Genomic DNA, 19,302 nt, shown 5'->3' on the forward strand with positions numbered 1-19,302 from the left:
AGAAGGATAGATAAGGATATCTGTTTATCATGATTATTCCTTTTGGGGATAGATGGGGCATTGGCTCCTTGGAAGGAAAGAATAGTTTTTGTATTCATTTTTATCTTGTGCCATTTCTAGTCAACATTAGTGCTGTGCCTCATAACTGCTACTGTGTGGTGGATCAGAGACATTTGTATGCTGAAAATTTTAACCCTTCCATCACCACAAGGCATCCTCAGCTTCAGCCTGGGGAGAAAGATAGTGACTTTAATTACTTCATCATTGCTAGGACAAAGTACCTGACAGTCACAAGTTAAAGGAGGAGAGGTTTATTTTACAATTTGTAGAAGTTTCAGTCCATAGATGGGTGGCTCCAAGGCAAGGTGGCATGGCAGAGGAGAAAGTCCATGGCAGGGTAGGAAGAAGAGCAGCCAGCCTGCTTGCCTTCTTTCTCTTTTGTTCCATTCAGTTTACAAGCCTATCAGTTGGTGACATTCACAATCAGCATGGACCATCCCATTATCCACACCCAGAACTATGCTAAACCAATCAGCAGACTAATCCAGGTATCATACATCCATGATCCAGCCAGCCCCCAAAGCTCTCCATCTATAAGCATGTGAGTCTTTGAGGGGACATCTAGATAACAGAGGGTTTCATGGAGGCAGCAGGGTGGAGAGTCCAGAGTCACCTCTGGATTTGTTATCATATCTTTACTTTTCATTCACCAAGAAGAGGCTTATCACAAAATCACTGGACTCCTTTGATTGCTAACCTTGTTAGCTCACAAAGAACATTTACTTCATAGGGATCAGATGGAGCCTGGAAAGACTTATATAGACCCTGGAGGGAAAGTTGCTCAGGAGAAGTATTTTTGTGCCCCTGAGAGGCACACACCCACCTTCCTGGCCAGCGAAGCTGCAGGAACAGATCTTGAAGCAAATGAGCTGTCCTTCCTATCTTGAGCACTGTTTTCTTCCATTATTTTTACTGTCTATTTCAATCTGGATGACTCCTTTTCAACTATCTTCAATTTTACCAGTTCTTTCTTCTACTATATCCAGTCAGACATTAAGTGCTTCCAGTAAAGACTTAACTTCAGAAACTGTGTGTTTTAGCAGTTTCCTCTATTTTCTTTAAAATATTTATAATTTTTCATGTCTTTAATGTGTTGATTCTAACATGTGGATCATCTGTGGATCAGCTTCTCTTAACTATTTTTCCTTTTGTTTATTTTCTCATTTGGCTCATTTTCAAAAAAATTGTGTCTTAGATATCCTGATTGGAGAACTACTGGAGTAAAGAGTTGTTAGGGTTTCTATCCAGATGTCTGCCTAAAGCCTCATCCACTCAGGGCAGGGTTTTTGAAATGTGAATGGATTATGAAGGAGCTATGGCTGACTTGCCACTAGGAAGTGGGGCCTGGTCAGAGAGGTGAGTCCCTGGAAGCATGATATCCCCCCCCATCTCCCTCAGTCTCTCCTCCCCTGTGGTCCTGCCTTGCTCTTTGCTTTCCAGCCACTATGACATGAGCAGTCGGCTTCCACTGCAGGCCCTTCCACCATGCTCTTCTGCTTTGGAGCTAGCTGACCTCTAAAAATTGTGTTTGATATCATGATTACCTTTTGTGTATTTCTAGAGTACTTTATGACCTTAATACCTAGTTTAGTGATTTGTACGCCAGAAAATTAGATTAGTGCCAAAAGAATTTAGTAAATTCTTTTTCCTAAGCCACTTATCTCAGCTGTGGAGACTTATTTTGAATGTCAAATGTTAACATTATCTCTAGTCTTATAACAAATCCTAATTCAGTTCTCCTGGAACCCTCCCATAGTTATGAAGATGGATCTTCAAACGAACGAGAGCAAAAGTTCGTGCAGAATAAATCATATTACACATTTCAAAATACTACTTCTTTCTGTGCAACTCAACTTCATCTACGGTAGTCACAATGAAAATCTGGCTAGAAAGTGAACTAATATAAATCACCACTTAGTAGCCCCTTCTCATTTTAATCATTTCTTCTTTTTAAAAAATCATCTTTTGTCTGTACTCATCCAAAACTAGTTGGCTACTGTTCCTCCAAGATTTATGAAACTCAGAATATGACCTTACAGTATTTAGAAACATATTTTGTAGATGTAATCAAGTGAAGAGAAAGTCATACTGGATTAGGGTGGTTATTCAGTCCAATAATTAGTATCCTTAGAAGGAGTAGAAGGTTTGTAAACACACAGAGACACCAAGGAAACAAACAGAAGAGAAGGCTATGTAACGTGGAGGTAGACTGACGCATGCTTAGCAAGGAACACCAAGGATGGTCGCGCCACCAGAGAAGCCAGGAGAGGTATGGAACAAACTCTCCCTAAGGACTCACAGAAGGTACCAAGCCCGATCCTGCCAACATCAGGATTTCAGGCTTCCAGTTTCCACAGCTGTGAGAGAATACAATTCTGTTGTTTTAAGCCACCCAGTAACTAGTAATTCATTATAGCAGCCATAGTAAATAAACACAGTCTAGTACTTAATTCTCTCCTTTAAAATGACTCAACAGAGTGGGGTGGGAATTTAGCTCAGTGACACCATGTCTGCCTCTCTAGCCTTCCTGCTCTCTGGGAATCAGGCCACTGTCCAGAGGAGAGTGGAGGCCTGGACTCCTACTGCTCACTCCACTTGGGCCCACAACTGAGGCTGCTTCTGATGAGGGGCATGGCCTGCCCCTCTTAGTTAAAGCTTGGCTGTGGCCCTGCATGACTCTGGGTCCTGGGAACCCTATATTCATCACCTGTAGATCCACCCAGGACAGCGGTGTTTGAAGCCAGACCACACTACCTGCCTCCTTCCCTTTGCCCAGCAGAGGCTCCAAAGCTGGTCCTTCTCCAGAAACGTGAAGATGTCCAAGAGCCTGGAGGCACTGTTGTCCTTCCTGCAGAAAGTTTCTCCTCCTCCCTCACAGTCTTCACATGAGGCCCCATGGCTTTGGCTGCCCTGGCACTTGCTGTTAGGGCATAAAGGGACAAAAAAGAAGACTCGGGTAGTAATCTGTGGGTTCAGATGGGTCGCACCGGGCCAGCCAGGCTAAATATACAGTAAGGTCCTGGATCATTTACCTCAGACTTGAGGAAAGGGAAAATGAACCTCAGTCCATCAGGCAGGAAGGGTTGATATTTAATAAACAAGGGAAGACTGAACTGAGACCCTCCCCCCTAAAACAAAATGACCCAGGAGAAAAAGCAAGAAAATTCTCTGGTTTTTTTATCTTTATGTTTCTGATATTGACAATGACTTTTAACATGGGAGAAGGATTTGTTTGTTTGTTTATTTGTATATCAAGGATATACAAATAAGGATAATCAAAGTTATAACTAGGAAAACAAAAATAAATAATAGTTAAGAATGATCGCCAAATTCTTTGGCTGGAAAACAAATGAAAATAAATAAATATTTCGAGATACTAGGTAAAGGAAGTCTTTGACAAGGAAAGGATATTAGCAGGTTGGTGAGTGTTTCAAGCTGACGAGGCCAATGTGAAGATAAGTCAAGAAGTTGTACACTTAGCTAGAAATGACACAAGCTTAAATTACAACTACAATGACCCCATTTATTCACACTCTGTGCCAGACACTGCTAATTGTTTTACGTCATCTAATTTAAAACAATCCTATGGGGTTGATATTATGACACCAGCATTCAAGTGAGAAAACTTAAAACTGAAAATTTTAAGTAATTTGCTACATCTCATATAGACAAGTGATAAAGCAAGTATTGGAATCCAAAGCCTGTAGGATCTTGAAAACTGTTGTAAGTCTAAGCATTTATGCTCTACTATTTCATTTCACAGAAGAGGACGAAGAGAGGAGAAAGGAGGAAGAGAAAGAGAGAGACAGAGACAGAGAAGTACAGCACTGGTTTAGAGGAAAATTTAGAATTATTCTAATTGTCTTTGGAGATGATTATAAATGATTTACATGATCTTTTCCTAAATCTTTCCTGAAATGACACTTGATTTGATATTTGATTCCTAATTCTGATTCTCTTATAGAAATGGAAAGCTCTACTTCTTAGGGGTTTACCCAGAGTGGTTCGTGGATCCATTCTGTAGGATAATTAGAGAGGCAAAGTGAGATGTCTTTGCAAAAATTAAATGAAGAATGACAAATTGACATCATCAAACATTTGTAACCACATCTTTTAACCAGAGAAAACTTTTTGCAAGAAAAACACTGCCTTCCTTCAAGGCAGGGAAAGTCATTAATAGTTACAAGGCAGCCACTTTCTAAAACTTTTTGTGTGTGTGTGGAAAATATTCTTGCGAGGTGGTTGTTGTTGTTGTTGTTGTTGTTGTTGTTGTTGTTTTTTTCTGGCCTGAAATGGAAAATATGAAGCTAGAGAAAGGCTTGGATTGGGTTTCTTTAAAAATGTTTACCTTTTCCATTAAAATTGTACAAAATTCAATTATACGCCTTCTCACTGAATGTGAGTCTTGCTCAGGTACACTGAGGAAATTCCAAGATGGTTATTGTCACTGATTATAGACCACAAGTCCCACTAGTTCAGTTCGACTCAGTGTAGGTTTTATAAGAAGGATGGCTGGATCTCAAGGCATCCACTGAGATAATCCTCTAGCCCAAAACTTCCATTCCCAACTGTTATATTGCTCATTCATCTCTAGGGCTTTTTCCAGAGCTGCTATTGCCCGATACTTAGGCAACTGAGTAATTCTATTGGTATGAAGTTCTACTATTCTTATACTCAGATAGATAGTAGAATTGGTTACTGAAGTCACATGCAAGGCCAGTATTCAACTATCGCTGTACTCATACACAGTGGAATTTGTGATGAAGTCACATAAGAAGCATGTTGAGGAATACAAGTCTACGTCTAATGCTTTGCTTAGACTTTGAGGTAGACATCAAAAGCAGCCCTTCTCCCTGAAAGCGCAGAATGAGAAACACACCTCCCAAAAATTAAACAGGTAATCTTCAGCAAATCTACAGTTACCTAAAGATAAAAAGCTTTTTGAAGAAAAGACACTATAAGGGCCAGGGATGTCGCTCAGTGGCAACTTGCCTGCCTCACAAGCACAAGGTCCTGAGTTTGATCCCCGGTACAAAAAAAAAAAAAGTTACTATAGAGGTCCTTTTTGTTGTTGTTGCTGATACTTCTTACATTGCTGTCTTAGTCAGTGGAAGCTGCTAACAAGACTTTAGTTCACTTTTGAAATTCTTACCTGCTCTCTTGACATTTACTGGTATTGATGTAAAAGATGTTTCACTGATAATGCATATTTGTTCTCCTTTATGGTTGATATTTCCGAGAATTCTCTACAATGTACAAACAGAGGTGTTATATAAAATAAGGCAAAATGATATAATTGGATGTGAACAGATTACTAACTCCTATTAAATAATTTTAATAAGTGTCCATGAATTAATTAATGAGTATAAGAGGAAGGTTTGGGATTAGGAAGAGCACTCTAAAAGGCCATGTCTTCCTAGCATTATACATACACAGCTAGACTGCTATGGCTTCAGATAAATAGTGCTGGTATTTCTAGGATTCCAGCTTCCCAGGAAAATCAGACTGCAGCTTTGTTTTAATAAATGAAACACTGTTTGTTTCCTTACATTGCATCTCTAATCTTTGCTTAGTCAGTATCATCTGTACCTCTGTCTTCTCTCTATCTAACCTTATCTATCATTGAAATGTCACCAATTACCATGGTATCAAAGGCAGAGTAGCAACCGTGCAGTGGATTGCAGCAGGGGTCTTTTATATGAGCTGGTGCTTATAAGGTGAACTGCCCTGGATCACAGAAAAATACTCAATAAAAGGTTCACTAGCAGACTCACCCATTTATCTATAAAATACCTCTCATCGGAGGAATTGTTCCACCTTTTCTTCCAGAGTCAGTAAGATTCATTTGGAATTCATTTCCAATCTTTCCCCAGATTCTCAATAGCCAAAACATTGGATTTCAGCCTCCATGATCTTTAGCAGTTCATTTCAAAGAGAGGCTGAAGTAGCATCTCGGTTTGAGGTTTAAAAAAAAAAAACATTTAAACCCAAAGTGTCAAACATTAAAGCAAGCCATTTTTCTGCTTAAACTGGTAGATATTTTTGTGAGACTCACAAATGATTGAAGCAACACCTTCAATATTTTGAGCAGATGGCAATACGGTGACCCTGTTAGTCGCTTTTTCAGTATGTTTGTGCTGAGGATTCTCATCTGTACCTAGTCCTCTGTACTCAAGCCCTCACTTGCCATATCTGCCATATCACATTATCAGCAGTGAGTACCCTTTACAAATGCAAATATTTGCAAGATATTCTCCAAGTAGGTAGGGACAGAATTCGGTGATAGTTTAGAATAATTAAAGGAGCTCCGTGTGCAAATGTCAAAATAGAAAAAAAAAATAGCAGAAAATGGGGCAAAGTGACAATACAAATGGCCAGATCTCCCTATTATCACTTGCTGTACATCTCGCAAGACAGCTGATTCCCCACTCTGTATGGGCTCCAGCATCCAGTGATTTATTGGGTAATTCAGCATTTGCCAGTATGTCTTGTGCTAATTAAATGCATCGCACTCTATTCAGAAATGTCACAATTGATTTGTCTTCTGCAAGCACTGACTTTATTTCAATCTTCTGAAAAAGATTTTATGAGCCTCAAATAACTTATCCTGGCACATTCATCTCCCAGGGTACCTTCTGTGTGTGAGGGCAGTAAGGGGGGAAACCCTCGGTGAACATTCAATACAAATACCTTCCCATCTTATTTATCCACTATATGCCATATATCTGAGCAACAGCGTAGGTACAGCAAAATTACAAACTGCCCCATTAGCCTCTAAATGCGTTTAAACATGACAGAAGTTAGTATGAAATGATATTGGCAGAACTTATTGGATGATGTGAGATCAATCCAAAATACACGTACTTTGAAAGTGTGTTATTTATTGTGAGGTGTTTACTTATCCACAAATTGATTTTGACAGAATTTAGCTATTAACTAACTTGCATACAAGAGGAAATCACATAATGTCATTTCAGGGGCAAGGAGAGGAGAAAATGAATTGTAGTGTAGTTTTTAGGGGACGTTACATATCTCACACTCTTGTACCATAGCAAAGGTCACAGAAGACTGATGAATAGCTGTTATTTAATCCGGAGGAGGGGGAGTTTCCAATGACACATCACCCTCTGAACCAGGGTGCAGCTTCACACTCACAGTGTTAAGATCAGCCATAGGAAAAAATATCCAGCTTAGTCCATGAGAAATTAAAGTTCAGCCTCAAACAGACACTACTTATGAATTTATAATCTGTGCTGAAGAAAGAGAAAGATGACCATATATTTCCCATTGGAAAAGAAAGATTACTGCATCTACAAAACTAGGAAAAGATTATTCAAAGAAGAGTTGCTATTGCAGTCCAGCAGAGAAATTTTAGAGGCCATGCTTCTAGAAATGGGTAACTCATTAGCATGTATTCTTCCATTTATCTACTTGTTTACATTAATATTTGGATTTGGGTACCAAAAAATGCATCACTGAACAGTCATAGTATCTGCAGAGCCTATTATGTCTTCCAGCAAAGACGTACTCTTCCTTTGAGACTAAATGTACTGCTAGTCATAAGAGCAGTGCTCTCCACGGGAATCAAATAGGTATTGTCTTAAAATGGCTGCTGTCTTTTAGTTTCTAGCTATTGTACAGAAAGCCAGGTGTATGTGAGACTAAGACATTCAGAGGTACTTCAAATCAGCCCCTAAACAGTGCAATCTAATTTTAAAAGTCAGTCTGCGATTTCATTATGAATAGCTAAAGGAAATTATAAATATCAACTAAAAAATTCTCCAGCAAAAATACAAAAGTAATATATGCTCGCTAATATAAGTTTACTAATTTCTTGTGCCTTTAAACTTTAAGATATATGACTCTCATTTTATTTAATAGCATAGGAAACCAAGATGCAGATTCCTTAAGTGGCCATACTTGCAAGTATACAAACAGCTGATAATTGGCAGAATTGAAGCTAAAAGCAGCCTTCTATCTCCAAATTCTGTATCTTTTCATTGTAGCTCAGCTGAAATTGAGCACTGTACATACAAAATCAAAACACTCTCAAGAAATATAGCTTAGCTCAACCTTAAAATATTTTGACTCAGTGTCCTATGTTCTTAAGCATCCAGGCAGTGTAGATGATGGTGTGCTGCCCAGAAATCCCCTTCAGGAGTGAGGTCCTTTTCCCTAGCTTCTGTCAAGGTTGGCATCTGACTCCCTAACTCCGTCCATCACTGGGAAGTGTCTTCCGTTGGAGGATGCATGCCCTTCTGGAGGGCAGAGCCACATCCAATGGCTGGCGAAGGGAGGGGTTAAGTCTTGGCCCCTTGCAACAATAGGTTGATTCTGAAGACCAGCTGAGCTTTGGAACTCCCTGTGGAAATCACTGCGGTCTCTGTTGTGACTGCCTTGGGTTTGAACTTCTCCATTGACACAGTTTAGTTTCCCTCACTTCCTTATATGTATGATTCTTCATAAATTTCCTTCAATTTAATCTCCATCTCAGAACCTGTTCGCAAGACAATGTGACCTCTGATAATAAACATGAGATTGATCCCAAAAGGCATAAAGATTTTCACGTTTTAAGCACATAAGAAATAAACGTCCAGATATATATTTTCTAAGGGTCATTTTTATAGTCATTATCTCCCTGTTCTAGGTCACATGGAGTTCACACTTGGTTAATATTATTTGTGCTAAAATTACTTGCAATAATTATTTAAGATGTAGGCTTACAGGAAATAAAGCAACTCACATATATATTTTAGCAGACTGAAAACATAAAAAAGGTATGAGACAAGTTCAATCCCCAATAACAAAAAAAAAGGTATGAGAGTTTAAACACTCGTAAAAACATGTAAAGTGAAAGTGATTTTAATCAAAGTTTATAAAAATAATAAAATATGAATTGAGTTAACATACTTTATTTTACTCACCATTGCAATAGGAGTTTTCTCAGAGGTTTGGGAAAAATATGTAAGTAAGTACATATAAGAGAACATAAAATTAAATCACTATCCAAATGATGGTAAAGGCGTAGAGTAATGGTCAATTTTTTTAAAATTAAATGAATCTGTAGGTAATAAATCTATTTAAAGATAGTAAGAGATAAGAATCTAAATAAATCCCAAAAATGGCATTTGTGGAAATTCAATATTCATTCATAATAACAAAAAACATCAAAATATAGAAAGTATTTCCTTAATCTCATACTGTCTCCCCAGAATCCAACATATAATTGTGAAATATTCAAAGCTTTCCCCAAATAGAGTTTCAAAAGACAAGGATATCACAAACAAATCTACTGAAAACCATACAGTCCTAGCCAATGGGATGTGGGAAAAAAAATGCATAAAAATTATGAATAAAAAATTAACTTTTAATTATTTGCAATTAACATGGTTTTCACGTAAATGAAATTCAAAAGGAAACGAATTTATTAGAAATAGTAAATATACCAAGGTTGCTCATTCCAAAATCAGCATATAAAAGCCAACTGTGTTTCTAAAGATTTGTAACAAATAAAATTAGAAATCTAAAAATTGTGCCATTTGGAATAACATCCACAAAAAAACAAGTTTGAGATAGATCTAAAAAAGGGCATTCAAGATTTATACACTAAACTGTAAGACTTTAGGGGGAGAAATTAAATAAAATTTAGGTAAATTGATAAATATGTCATATTTATGGTTTTTAAGACCAATATTATAAAGATTTCTGTTAATAAAGCTAAACATACACCTTCCTTATAATCTAGCAATTCAACCCAGATATTTATCTAAGAAAAATGAAAAGATACATCAATTAATACACCATTAATATTCATACCAATTTTATTTATAATAGCCAAAACTGGAAATAACTCAAATGTCCAGTGATGGAAAAAAACAGCAAATTGGAGTATGTTTATACATTGAAATGTCTCTAAGTCACAAAAAGGAAAAAAACACACTGATAGACACAATGATGAGGGTGCATCTCAACATCTCAAAAGCATCATGATGAGTAGGAAAGAAAAGATAACACATGAAAGTATATATTTCCATTTATATAGAATTGTAGAACAGGCAAAACTAATCTGTAGTGACAGGAAGTAGATCGATTCTTACACAGGGGCTGTAGAGGGAGTAACTAAGGGAAAGAACTTCTTGGTCTGATGGAAATGTTAACTTGACTATCATATCAAGGTGGTAACGCAGGTACGTGCTGTTTTCAAAATTCATCAAACGATATGCTTAACCTTGGTGCGGTAAATTTTAATTCAAACTTTAAAAAATTTTTAAAATCACTAGCTACAAGAATACACAGAATGAGAACGTCTTCAAAATAAACTCAATGTAATCACAAGCTATATAATAATGCGTTGTCTCGGGAACAGAGATCTTTCAAATTTTAGACCGTGCTTGAACTCCACATTAGTATTCTGGGACAGGCAGGAGAGGGAGACGGGAGCAGAGGAGAGAGAAGAAACACTCAAATTGTGTAATTTAAGGAAAATTTCATAAAGAAAATATTTAAAAGACTTAGACTAATTATAAGAAAACGCTAAGGGAAAATGCAGTGATTCCGAAGGTGAGCACCCTAAGACCAGAGGGAAGGAAGAGAGCCAGCTTGGAGGGGAGGACAGATTCCCAGGGTCACTCTCCTCCACCCATCCTGGGTACTGCTGGTGCCCCTTGGAGCCAAAAATGCTCAGTAATGTTCATACAGATCAGCCCCTTGGGTACAATGCAGAGGAAAACTAGACTGTGTGTGCCTGTGTGTGGCATACCTCCCAACTCTCCTTCTGCTGTCCCTCAGCTTGTATTTTGGGGAGGTAAACAGTAGGCCCAGGAATTTGAATTTTTAAAAGCTACGAAGGTGATCCTGATGAACAGGTGGATCACTTCACAGAATTCCTCTCCAAGTGAACCATCAGCATTTAAATTTATAATACGGCATATATGGACACCAAATTTCATGAGATTCCACTCTTAATTGTGCTTATTTGTTTCCTAAACATGTTAAAAGGCATTGATTATTTATGACTCATGCTTTGTAGGAGTCTGATGGAATCAATACTGCAGGCAAGGGCCGGGGATTTAGCTCAGTGGTTTCGCCGCCTGCTGCGCAAGCGCAAGGACCCGAGTTCAATCCCCGGTAGCCAAAAAAACAAAAATCAAAAAAACTGCAGGCAAAGGCATTTCCTTGACCGTTAGACGCTTAGAAAATTATTGTTTCGGAGACACGTGGACAGGGGAGAGAAGGCTCCCTGTTCTCTGGGATTTCAGGAGCTTACTAGTGAGCTGTTTCCCCTGGAAAGTTCCCATAAATAACCTGCAGGGTCACAGGAAGCGTGAGGCATCACCAATATCGAGGTATTCGGCTGTTGGGAGGACAATAAAATAGAGTCAACACACAGAGACGGGCAGCCTCTTCTTCCCATAAAGGTAGCAGCTGTTGGATTTAAGGAATTGGGTTTCCACAAATCATCCTTTATCTTTTTAGGAGGATGTAGGAATAACTGGGAGGGATCAGCTCCCTTCCCAGAGTTATTCCACTGCTCCATTCTTCATCAGGAGTCTCCAGAGAATTCGAAGAGCAAAGAAGCAAGAAAGAGAAGCCCTTTTCCAGGTTCTAGATAGGAAATTTCGAGACTTCCCTAATGACAAGTTGTATGGCCTACACTTAAAATCCTCCAGATCAGTCTCATGACACCCTAGAGTAAGATGAAAAGCGTTCAGTCAACTCCAACATCGGCACAGGAACAATCACATTTTCACAGATGTATTTTTTGATGGTACAAAAAGCTCTGTGTTTTTACTTTAATGTACTTAAAAGGGAAAAAAGTGGGACTAAATTAGACTATACATTCTGTAAAGAATGTACTTTGAATATTTTTTTGTCTCGGATACCCATAATAGCAGTATGATGCAGGCTTCTCACAATAAGACAGTTACTAACACATCCTCAAGGCTTCCTTTTTCATGTAAATTTCACAGTCAGTAGGTGCATAACATTTTTGTATAGAAATAGTACATAAATATGTTCATCCCCAAAATGACACAAAATCTAAGCATAGCTTTAAGTGAAATGACATCTTTAAAGTGTTTCCAATTTTTCCTGCAATATGACATCAATGCTGCTTTTTGTGAGTATTATTAATTTCACCCTTTGATTTCTTTTTGTTCTGCACATCAGTATTTGTCAGTTTCACTATGAGAGGACATGTTTCTATTGACAGAGTTGGTAGAAATGACAACTCTAGAAACTACTTTGAATATGGAACTGCAGTTAACTGACAGAGAGAGATGCGTGGATCAACTTCTATAAAGGGGTGGTAGAGGAAGCAATTTCTACCATGCAGCCATAAAGAACATTTCTGTAAAGTCATCTTTAAAATGCAGAAGGGAAAGGAAAATGATGGTTTCCCTGTGGATGTTCTGCTATGCTTCAGTCTGAACCTGCTGGTAACATTTATAGGTTCAGGTGCGGGGGGGTTAAATTGACAAGTGTAGACATATGTGATATTTGCCTAATTATTTTCACACTAAAAATCCAGCAAAAAATGTAGGAAAAAATCTTTCCCCACCTCGACTAATATACCTTCATAATATCAAAAGAGAAATCAGTGTATAAAGCATAAGTAAGAGCAGTTAATTCCTCTGTCAAGGTCATACAGCTAGCTAGTGACAGGGCCAGGAATTTAGACTGCATCTGCTAGATTTCAGAGTCCTCATCCTTCCCCTGTGTGCTTGCTGGAAATACTTGCGTCTCTGATTTATCACTCAGACAATGGCCCTTTATTAATCTTAACTCTTTACCCCACTTAAGCATTTTTTGTAATTATTAATTCAGATACAATGTTTAAATGTACTTATAAAGAATATATGAGGCCTCATCTCTGATACAGACTTCTTTGAAAAGAATCGAAATATTTTCTGCATCATAACATTTGAACATTTCATTAGAAATTAACAAAGAAGCTAAACAGATATAAACATGTTTCTTCAAAAGGAACTCATAACTCCAGTTCATATCTCCTAAGAAGATTGAGGAATGACTTTGAAGATTAATGGAATTAACTTTAAAAAGTGATGAAATTTTCATAAGATGGAAAGTCTCAAAAGACATAAAACAAACTTAAACACAACTTAATGAAAATTTTAGATATGAAACTGTAGGGCCTTCTGAAATACCCTTACTCCACAGAATTCTTCAACAAAGAAATAAAAAGGTATGTTAAAAGGAAAAGAAGAAACTGGGTGTGGTGGGCACACCTATAATCCCAGCACTCGGGGAGGTTGAGGCAGGAAGATTGCAAATTTGAGCTCAGCCTAGGCAATTTAGTGAGTTACAGAGACTTTGTCTCAAAAGAAAAAGGGGGGTGGGTGGGCTGGGTATAGCTCAGTGTGAAGGCCCTGGGTTCAATGTCCACTACTGAAAAAAAACCAAAAACCTTACTGGAGTACAAAGGGCTAGAACCACTGGAAATTAATGTTTACCACATTGTTAATTTTCTTGACCTACACATTACTTTCTGTACTTTGAGTCAACCAGAGGTTTAACCTAGACCCAACCAATGATTGACCTTTACTTGGAAAGTAATCAACTACAGAAGCTCTTGATGTAGAGGTGACTCACTAGTGACCACTGTCCGTGAACATCTGCTTGGTGATTAATCTCTGCTATGGGTCCAGTTGACTTGGAGACTGGGCAAATGATTAATAAGTCAAGAATTTGTTTTTTCTACTCTGCTACATATAATGTCTCCACGACAGGAGAATGCTATGGCAACCAGGCTACAGAAAAGTGATTGAAGGATGTTGCTCAATTGTGATAAAAGCATTTTTCAGGAAGTACTGAAGCTTTAGAAAAATGAATATGAAACAGAAATTAAGTCTTAAAGAGAAAACAAAAAACAAAAAATGAAAGGGTAGGGGATGCAAGAAAGCTTGGCTTTTAGGAGAAAGAACAAAACTTCACAGATGTCAAATGAAATGAGAGAAGTGGCTGGATAACACAGAATACAGAATAGTAATAGATCCACAATTTGGAGAGTTTTGAGGACATCAACTAAAATTAGGTAACTTCTCAATCACACTTTGAGCAGGTAGGATTTGCTAACTGATTGTCACAAACCATCACCATCATCTTCCGGAAGCATCTAGTAAATGATAATTGTGGATGACTGGATAGATCTTGTTTTTGTTTTGTTTTTGCTATATTTTCGTACTTTTATTTTTTGCCTAGCACATCCTTTTATCACACATTGTGTGCACAAAAATGTATTAGTTGCATTGTTAGGGTGACAAAGATTATCATGTATAGGAACACAGAATGGAAAAAACAGTCAGGAATGGGCCAAAGTATGTCACTTGGTAACTATTCAAAGGACATGTCTTGGCAACACAAACTGTGATGTGCGTGATCAAGATGGCACCAAGTAAGGACCCAAAGAGTATAACTCGAAGTACAGGAGGAGTTTTATTCTCATTTCTGGGAGGCTCATGGGGAAGAGGAACTATGTAAGAATATTTCTAATGATGGACGAAAGAGAATCAAACCAGTGTTCCAGGAGGAAAAGAGGGTTCTAGGTGGGGCTCATCCAGTTTAATGAAACCCGATAGATAGATATAGATGATACATAGATATAGATAGATATGATACAGATGTAGATGATAAAGATATAGATATAGATGGGAACCATAGACTGGCTTATAGGAAGACGTCAGGAAAGATGGTGGCATGTAGCAGATAGCTTTGAATATTTATGAAGAAATAAGTTTAAAGCATTTTAGAATATTTCTAAAATGGGATAGTCTTCTTTGTTGACATTTCTAACATCTAGGCATGGAAATCCCCATGGTGGGGGGGAAGCATTTGCACACAGGAATTAGCATAGTTGGGACTATGTAAGACTAGCTCCACGCACATTGAAATTAGAAAATATGAACAGAAAAAGAATAGCAAACAAGGCAAATGCAATTCTGTAACCACCAACTGCATTTGATTTAAGCCCAAGAACTTTAATATTAGTCTGACGCCCTCCATTAATCATCTGTATGACCACTCAGAGCAAGTCACTTTGGCCACTTTTACTTCATGGCCTATAGATAGAGCATCTTATGGTAGAGAAATTAACCAATTGGCCAAACCTACGAAGCAACATAAACTGGGATTAATGGCCTAAGTATCCACCTACAGCCACTGCCCGAAGACTGTGGTAGGAAGTCACAGGGCACTGGGATGCTCAAACCCACCGCGAACTTCATGGTAGCAGAAGAGAGTTGATTAGACAATACCTGCAAAGGCAGGGCTGAGGGTCTTAAGGTCCCGAAAAGAGCCTCAGTGGGAATGGTTGGCTCATCTATGGCAAAATCTCAACAAGAACTGGAGAAGGAGGGAATGTGGTCTCCAGCTGAGCTGATGTCTAGTAACTGGTCTCTAAGAAGCAACAATTACTTTTCAGGTGTCCTGTCAATGAAGACCTAAATGCATGCCGCACTCTAAAAATTCCCCGAGTATTTGTTATCTGCAAATCCATTACTTGCAAATGGCCTATCGCTTTTGGCCCTAAAACACTGAGATTCACCTCCTTCCTGCTAAATACCTTAAAAAGGGGGAGGAAAAGGACAATGGAGCAGAATGTGACTAGCCCATCAGTCAGTTCACTTCTGTGACTATATTCTCCGATCCTTTGTCCCCTCTCAGTCAGTATTAACTATACAGTCCAATTAAACCTAGCGCTGCGCGTCCACAGGGATTCTTTTCATACAAAAATGCAATTCTGTCCAAGATTCTCAGCATTACCTAATGGCCTGCATAGAATCAGTGTGATGGTCTCAGCCTGGTTCCCAGGGGACCAATTGATCACCATGGCAATAATCAGAGGCTCTGGCCCTATAGAGGGGCAAGGTAAAAATCCACAGAGACGAGCATGAAGCACATCTGATTTTCGCCGGAGAAGACTGCGCCCCCTTTCCGGAGTAGGCTGTGCTGCCGATTAGGCTGTTCCCACACCTGGTCTGGAGGCCCGCGCCAAAATGAGGAAAGAAGCATGTGGTTGGAAAGCGAGTCGGGAAAACATGCCAACCTCTGATACCACCCAGCTGCCTCTGCTCCAAAGGCCCGGGTCAGCACTGCCTGAGTAAGACTTGCTCAGCCCCAGGAAAGGTACTGATGGATTTTCACAGAAATCCAACTGGATGGAAATCAGTCAGCCACGTCACTGACACAGCAGTAGGAGGACAACACAGAAAATGTGATCCTCTAAAAATGTTAGAAAAACCAATACGAGTCTAAATCTAAATCCACTGCAGTGACGAATTGTTAGATTTGTATAGTACATCTGTAGAGAACATAACTAGTAAAGGATGCACTATATTTAATTGAAATATTTTTCTGCTATATTTATTTATACTTTTTTACTTTTGAGGTTCTAGGAATTGAACCCAAGCCCTTACACACACTAGGCAAACGCTCTACCGCTGAGCTACATCCTCATGTCTTTATTCTGCTATACTGACCTTAAAGAGAATGGCAACATTAGCTTGAGCCCTCCTTTGAAAAGAAATATTAATTAAAATATGGCTAAAGGGGAAATATACAAGAAAATATGCTTGTATTGTATAACGTTTCTATTATAACTTAAATGTCCAGTCTGCCAAATAGGAGCAGAAATGCAGTTTTTTATTATTGTGTGAAGTTGGGATGTTCTTCCTGAATAAAGCTGGGATAAAATTGCTGCAGCAGAAGTGAATGGTTGCATCCTCATGGCTACCTGCTGTGAGACACATACATGCTTTTATTTCTCTGTGCATGCAGTGACCTTCAAAGCAAACATGCTCACCTACTACTTCCCTTTCATGTCATGAATACTCTAGGGATGGTCCTGTATAGATTATCAAGGGAGAGAAATATTTTCCAAGTCCCCATCCCTCTGGGGTCAGAAGTTGACATATGGCCCCGTAAGACAGAAAAGACAGGCGCTAACAGTCAGATGGCTTCTCAGGGCTCATGCAATCAGCTCTGGGTAGAGAGATGGTCCCTTCCAGGACTTTAATGAGCTCACTGAAAATTGCACTGAACCTAAACACAGAATAGTTTCACAATTAGAAATTGGAATCATCTGCTCTCATACTTTTCTGTCACATTTTTGTACTGGGTGTTAATAGGTCCTTCCAGCTCCTTTTAACTAACTCTTTCAATAGATTGCAATTAAAGAATTTCAGTGATGCTGTACTACATGGGATAAATCATCTTTCATGTCTGTAAAAATAAAGCTCATCTTTTTATTCTCTTTCAGAAAAACTCTATATTGTGTTAACGTAATCTGTTTAAAGTTAATTGCAGATTTGATGCCATGTTTTGTAGAAACATTCTTTGTTTTAAATCACTGCCACTTAAAAATCATCTCAGCCTCCTCTTTGCTGTGATAGTAGCATGGATTTGACCATTTACTTGATCTGTGAATTTCCTTTTCTTCAGTCAATGAAGACACTGAGATCTGTATGTCTACCACACAGGTTCACAGTGCGGACTACAACCTCAGTATGTAACAGTCTCCCCAAAATACGGACTACCTTATTGTCCCTCTCATTTACTAACAATATTTTTTATCAAAGCTTTCTGTTAATATCCTTAAGTAACAAATTCTCATTTGCTATTTCATGATCACAAAATGCAAAAAATAAAAGAATAGTTTTCAAGTTGTTGGGCTTATAATATAGTGAGTCTTTGGGAAACTGAGGCAGAACACATGCATCTCCACCCCTCTTCACAAATATGTTTGTCTTCCAAATCAACTAAATGTCCTTTCTCACTTCAAATCTCTTCATTCTTCATTGTTCCCAAGTCAGGGTGTGCAGGGGTGTCCTAATACACAATACCAAACACAACTGGGAGTGACAAGCATACTTTGTTTGAAGAAGCCCATGGTTCCTTGGAGTGTGTGACCCCTGGAGCAAGGGATAGCTGAGTTCAAATCCCAAGAAGGTGGGCGAGCTTGCTGAGTTTCAAGTTTCTAGATCGCACCACAGGTCAGACATGCTAATCTGGCATTGTCAAAGGTCCAGGTGGATTTGCAGAATGGATGAGGATTAATGTCAACTCTGCTCACTGCATGGATACCTTCCAAGGCCCCATACCTAGTACTGTATTTGTACTTTTTATTTATTTTCTTTCAGAGGGTGGTTTGAAACAGGGTATTGCTAGGAAGGCTAGTCTGGCCTCCAACTTAGGGCAATCCTCCTGCCTCAACATCCCACCTACTGGGGTTTCAGGCATGTGCCACTATGCCTTGCATTTTTTAAATTAATTTTTTAATTAGCATATGTTTGCAGTACATAATGATTGCAATTATTTTGGGGCATTGGTACATGTACACAACTTAATTCTCATTCTCTCTCTCTCTCTCTCTCTCTCTCTCTTCTCTCTCTCTCTCTCTCTCCTTTACTCCCCCCCTCTCTCCCTGCTCCTTTCACTCTTAGTCTCTTCCTCATTTGCAAAAGCTCTATTTTCATCATATTCCCCCTTCAATTCTTTTTTCCCATCCCCTTTCCCTCCCTTTCCCCCTCCATCTCATGTTCCCCCATCCATATGAAAAAGATCTTGCTACTTCCTATTTAGCTATCTTCTGTTTTGAGGGAGACATAGAAAGAGAGAGAGAGAGAGAGAGAGAGAGAGAGAGAGAGAGAGAGGGAGAAATTTTCTCATATAAGAGAAACCCTGCCATATTTAAATTTGTGTGTCTGACTTATTTCACTTAATATTATGGTCTCAAGTTGCATCCATTTACCTACAAATGCCTCCAGTTTATCTTTCTTTATGACAGAATAGTACTCCATTGTGTATAAATAGCACATTTTCTTTATCCATTCATCTGCTTGGACATACAGGCTGATTTCCAAGATTTAACTATTATAAATTGTGCTGCTATAAACATGGATGTGCATGAATCACTGTAATATGATGGCCTTAACTCTTTTGGGAAGATACCTAGAAACAGAAAAGCTGGGTCAAATGGAATTTCTAGGTATAGTTTTTTGAGGAAACTGAACACCAATTTCCATACTGATTGTACGAGTTTACATTCCCACCAACAATGTAGAAGAGCTCCTTTCTGCCCACATCCTTGTCAGTATTTTTTATTATTTGATTTCTTGATGATGGCCACCCTTTCTGTAGTAAGGTGGTATCTCAATGTTTTAATTTACACTTCTCTTATGGCCAGAAATGCTAAACATTTTTTCATGTGCTTATTGGCCATTTGTA

General features: G+C 38.6%; 1 long non-coding RNA gene across 1 annotated transcript in view; it reads left to right on the plus strand.

Moving 5' to 3' along the window:
• The window catches only part of LOC110344879 (uncharacterized), a 465,109-nt gene that overhangs the window by 419,474 nt on the left and 26,333 nt on the right, over positions 1 to 19,302 (plus strand). The gene's annotated exons all lie outside the window — the stretch shown is intronic.

The sequence above is a fragment of the Heterocephalus glaber genome, unplaced genomic scaffold (assembly GCF_053883595.1).
Source record: "Heterocephalus glaber isolate CG9 unplaced genomic scaffold, H.glaber_assembly_v1.0 deba00000768, whole genome shotgun sequence".
In the NCBI taxonomy this organism is placed as follows: Eukaryota; Metazoa; Chordata; class Mammalia; order Rodentia; family Bathyergidae; genus Heterocephalus; species Heterocephalus glaber.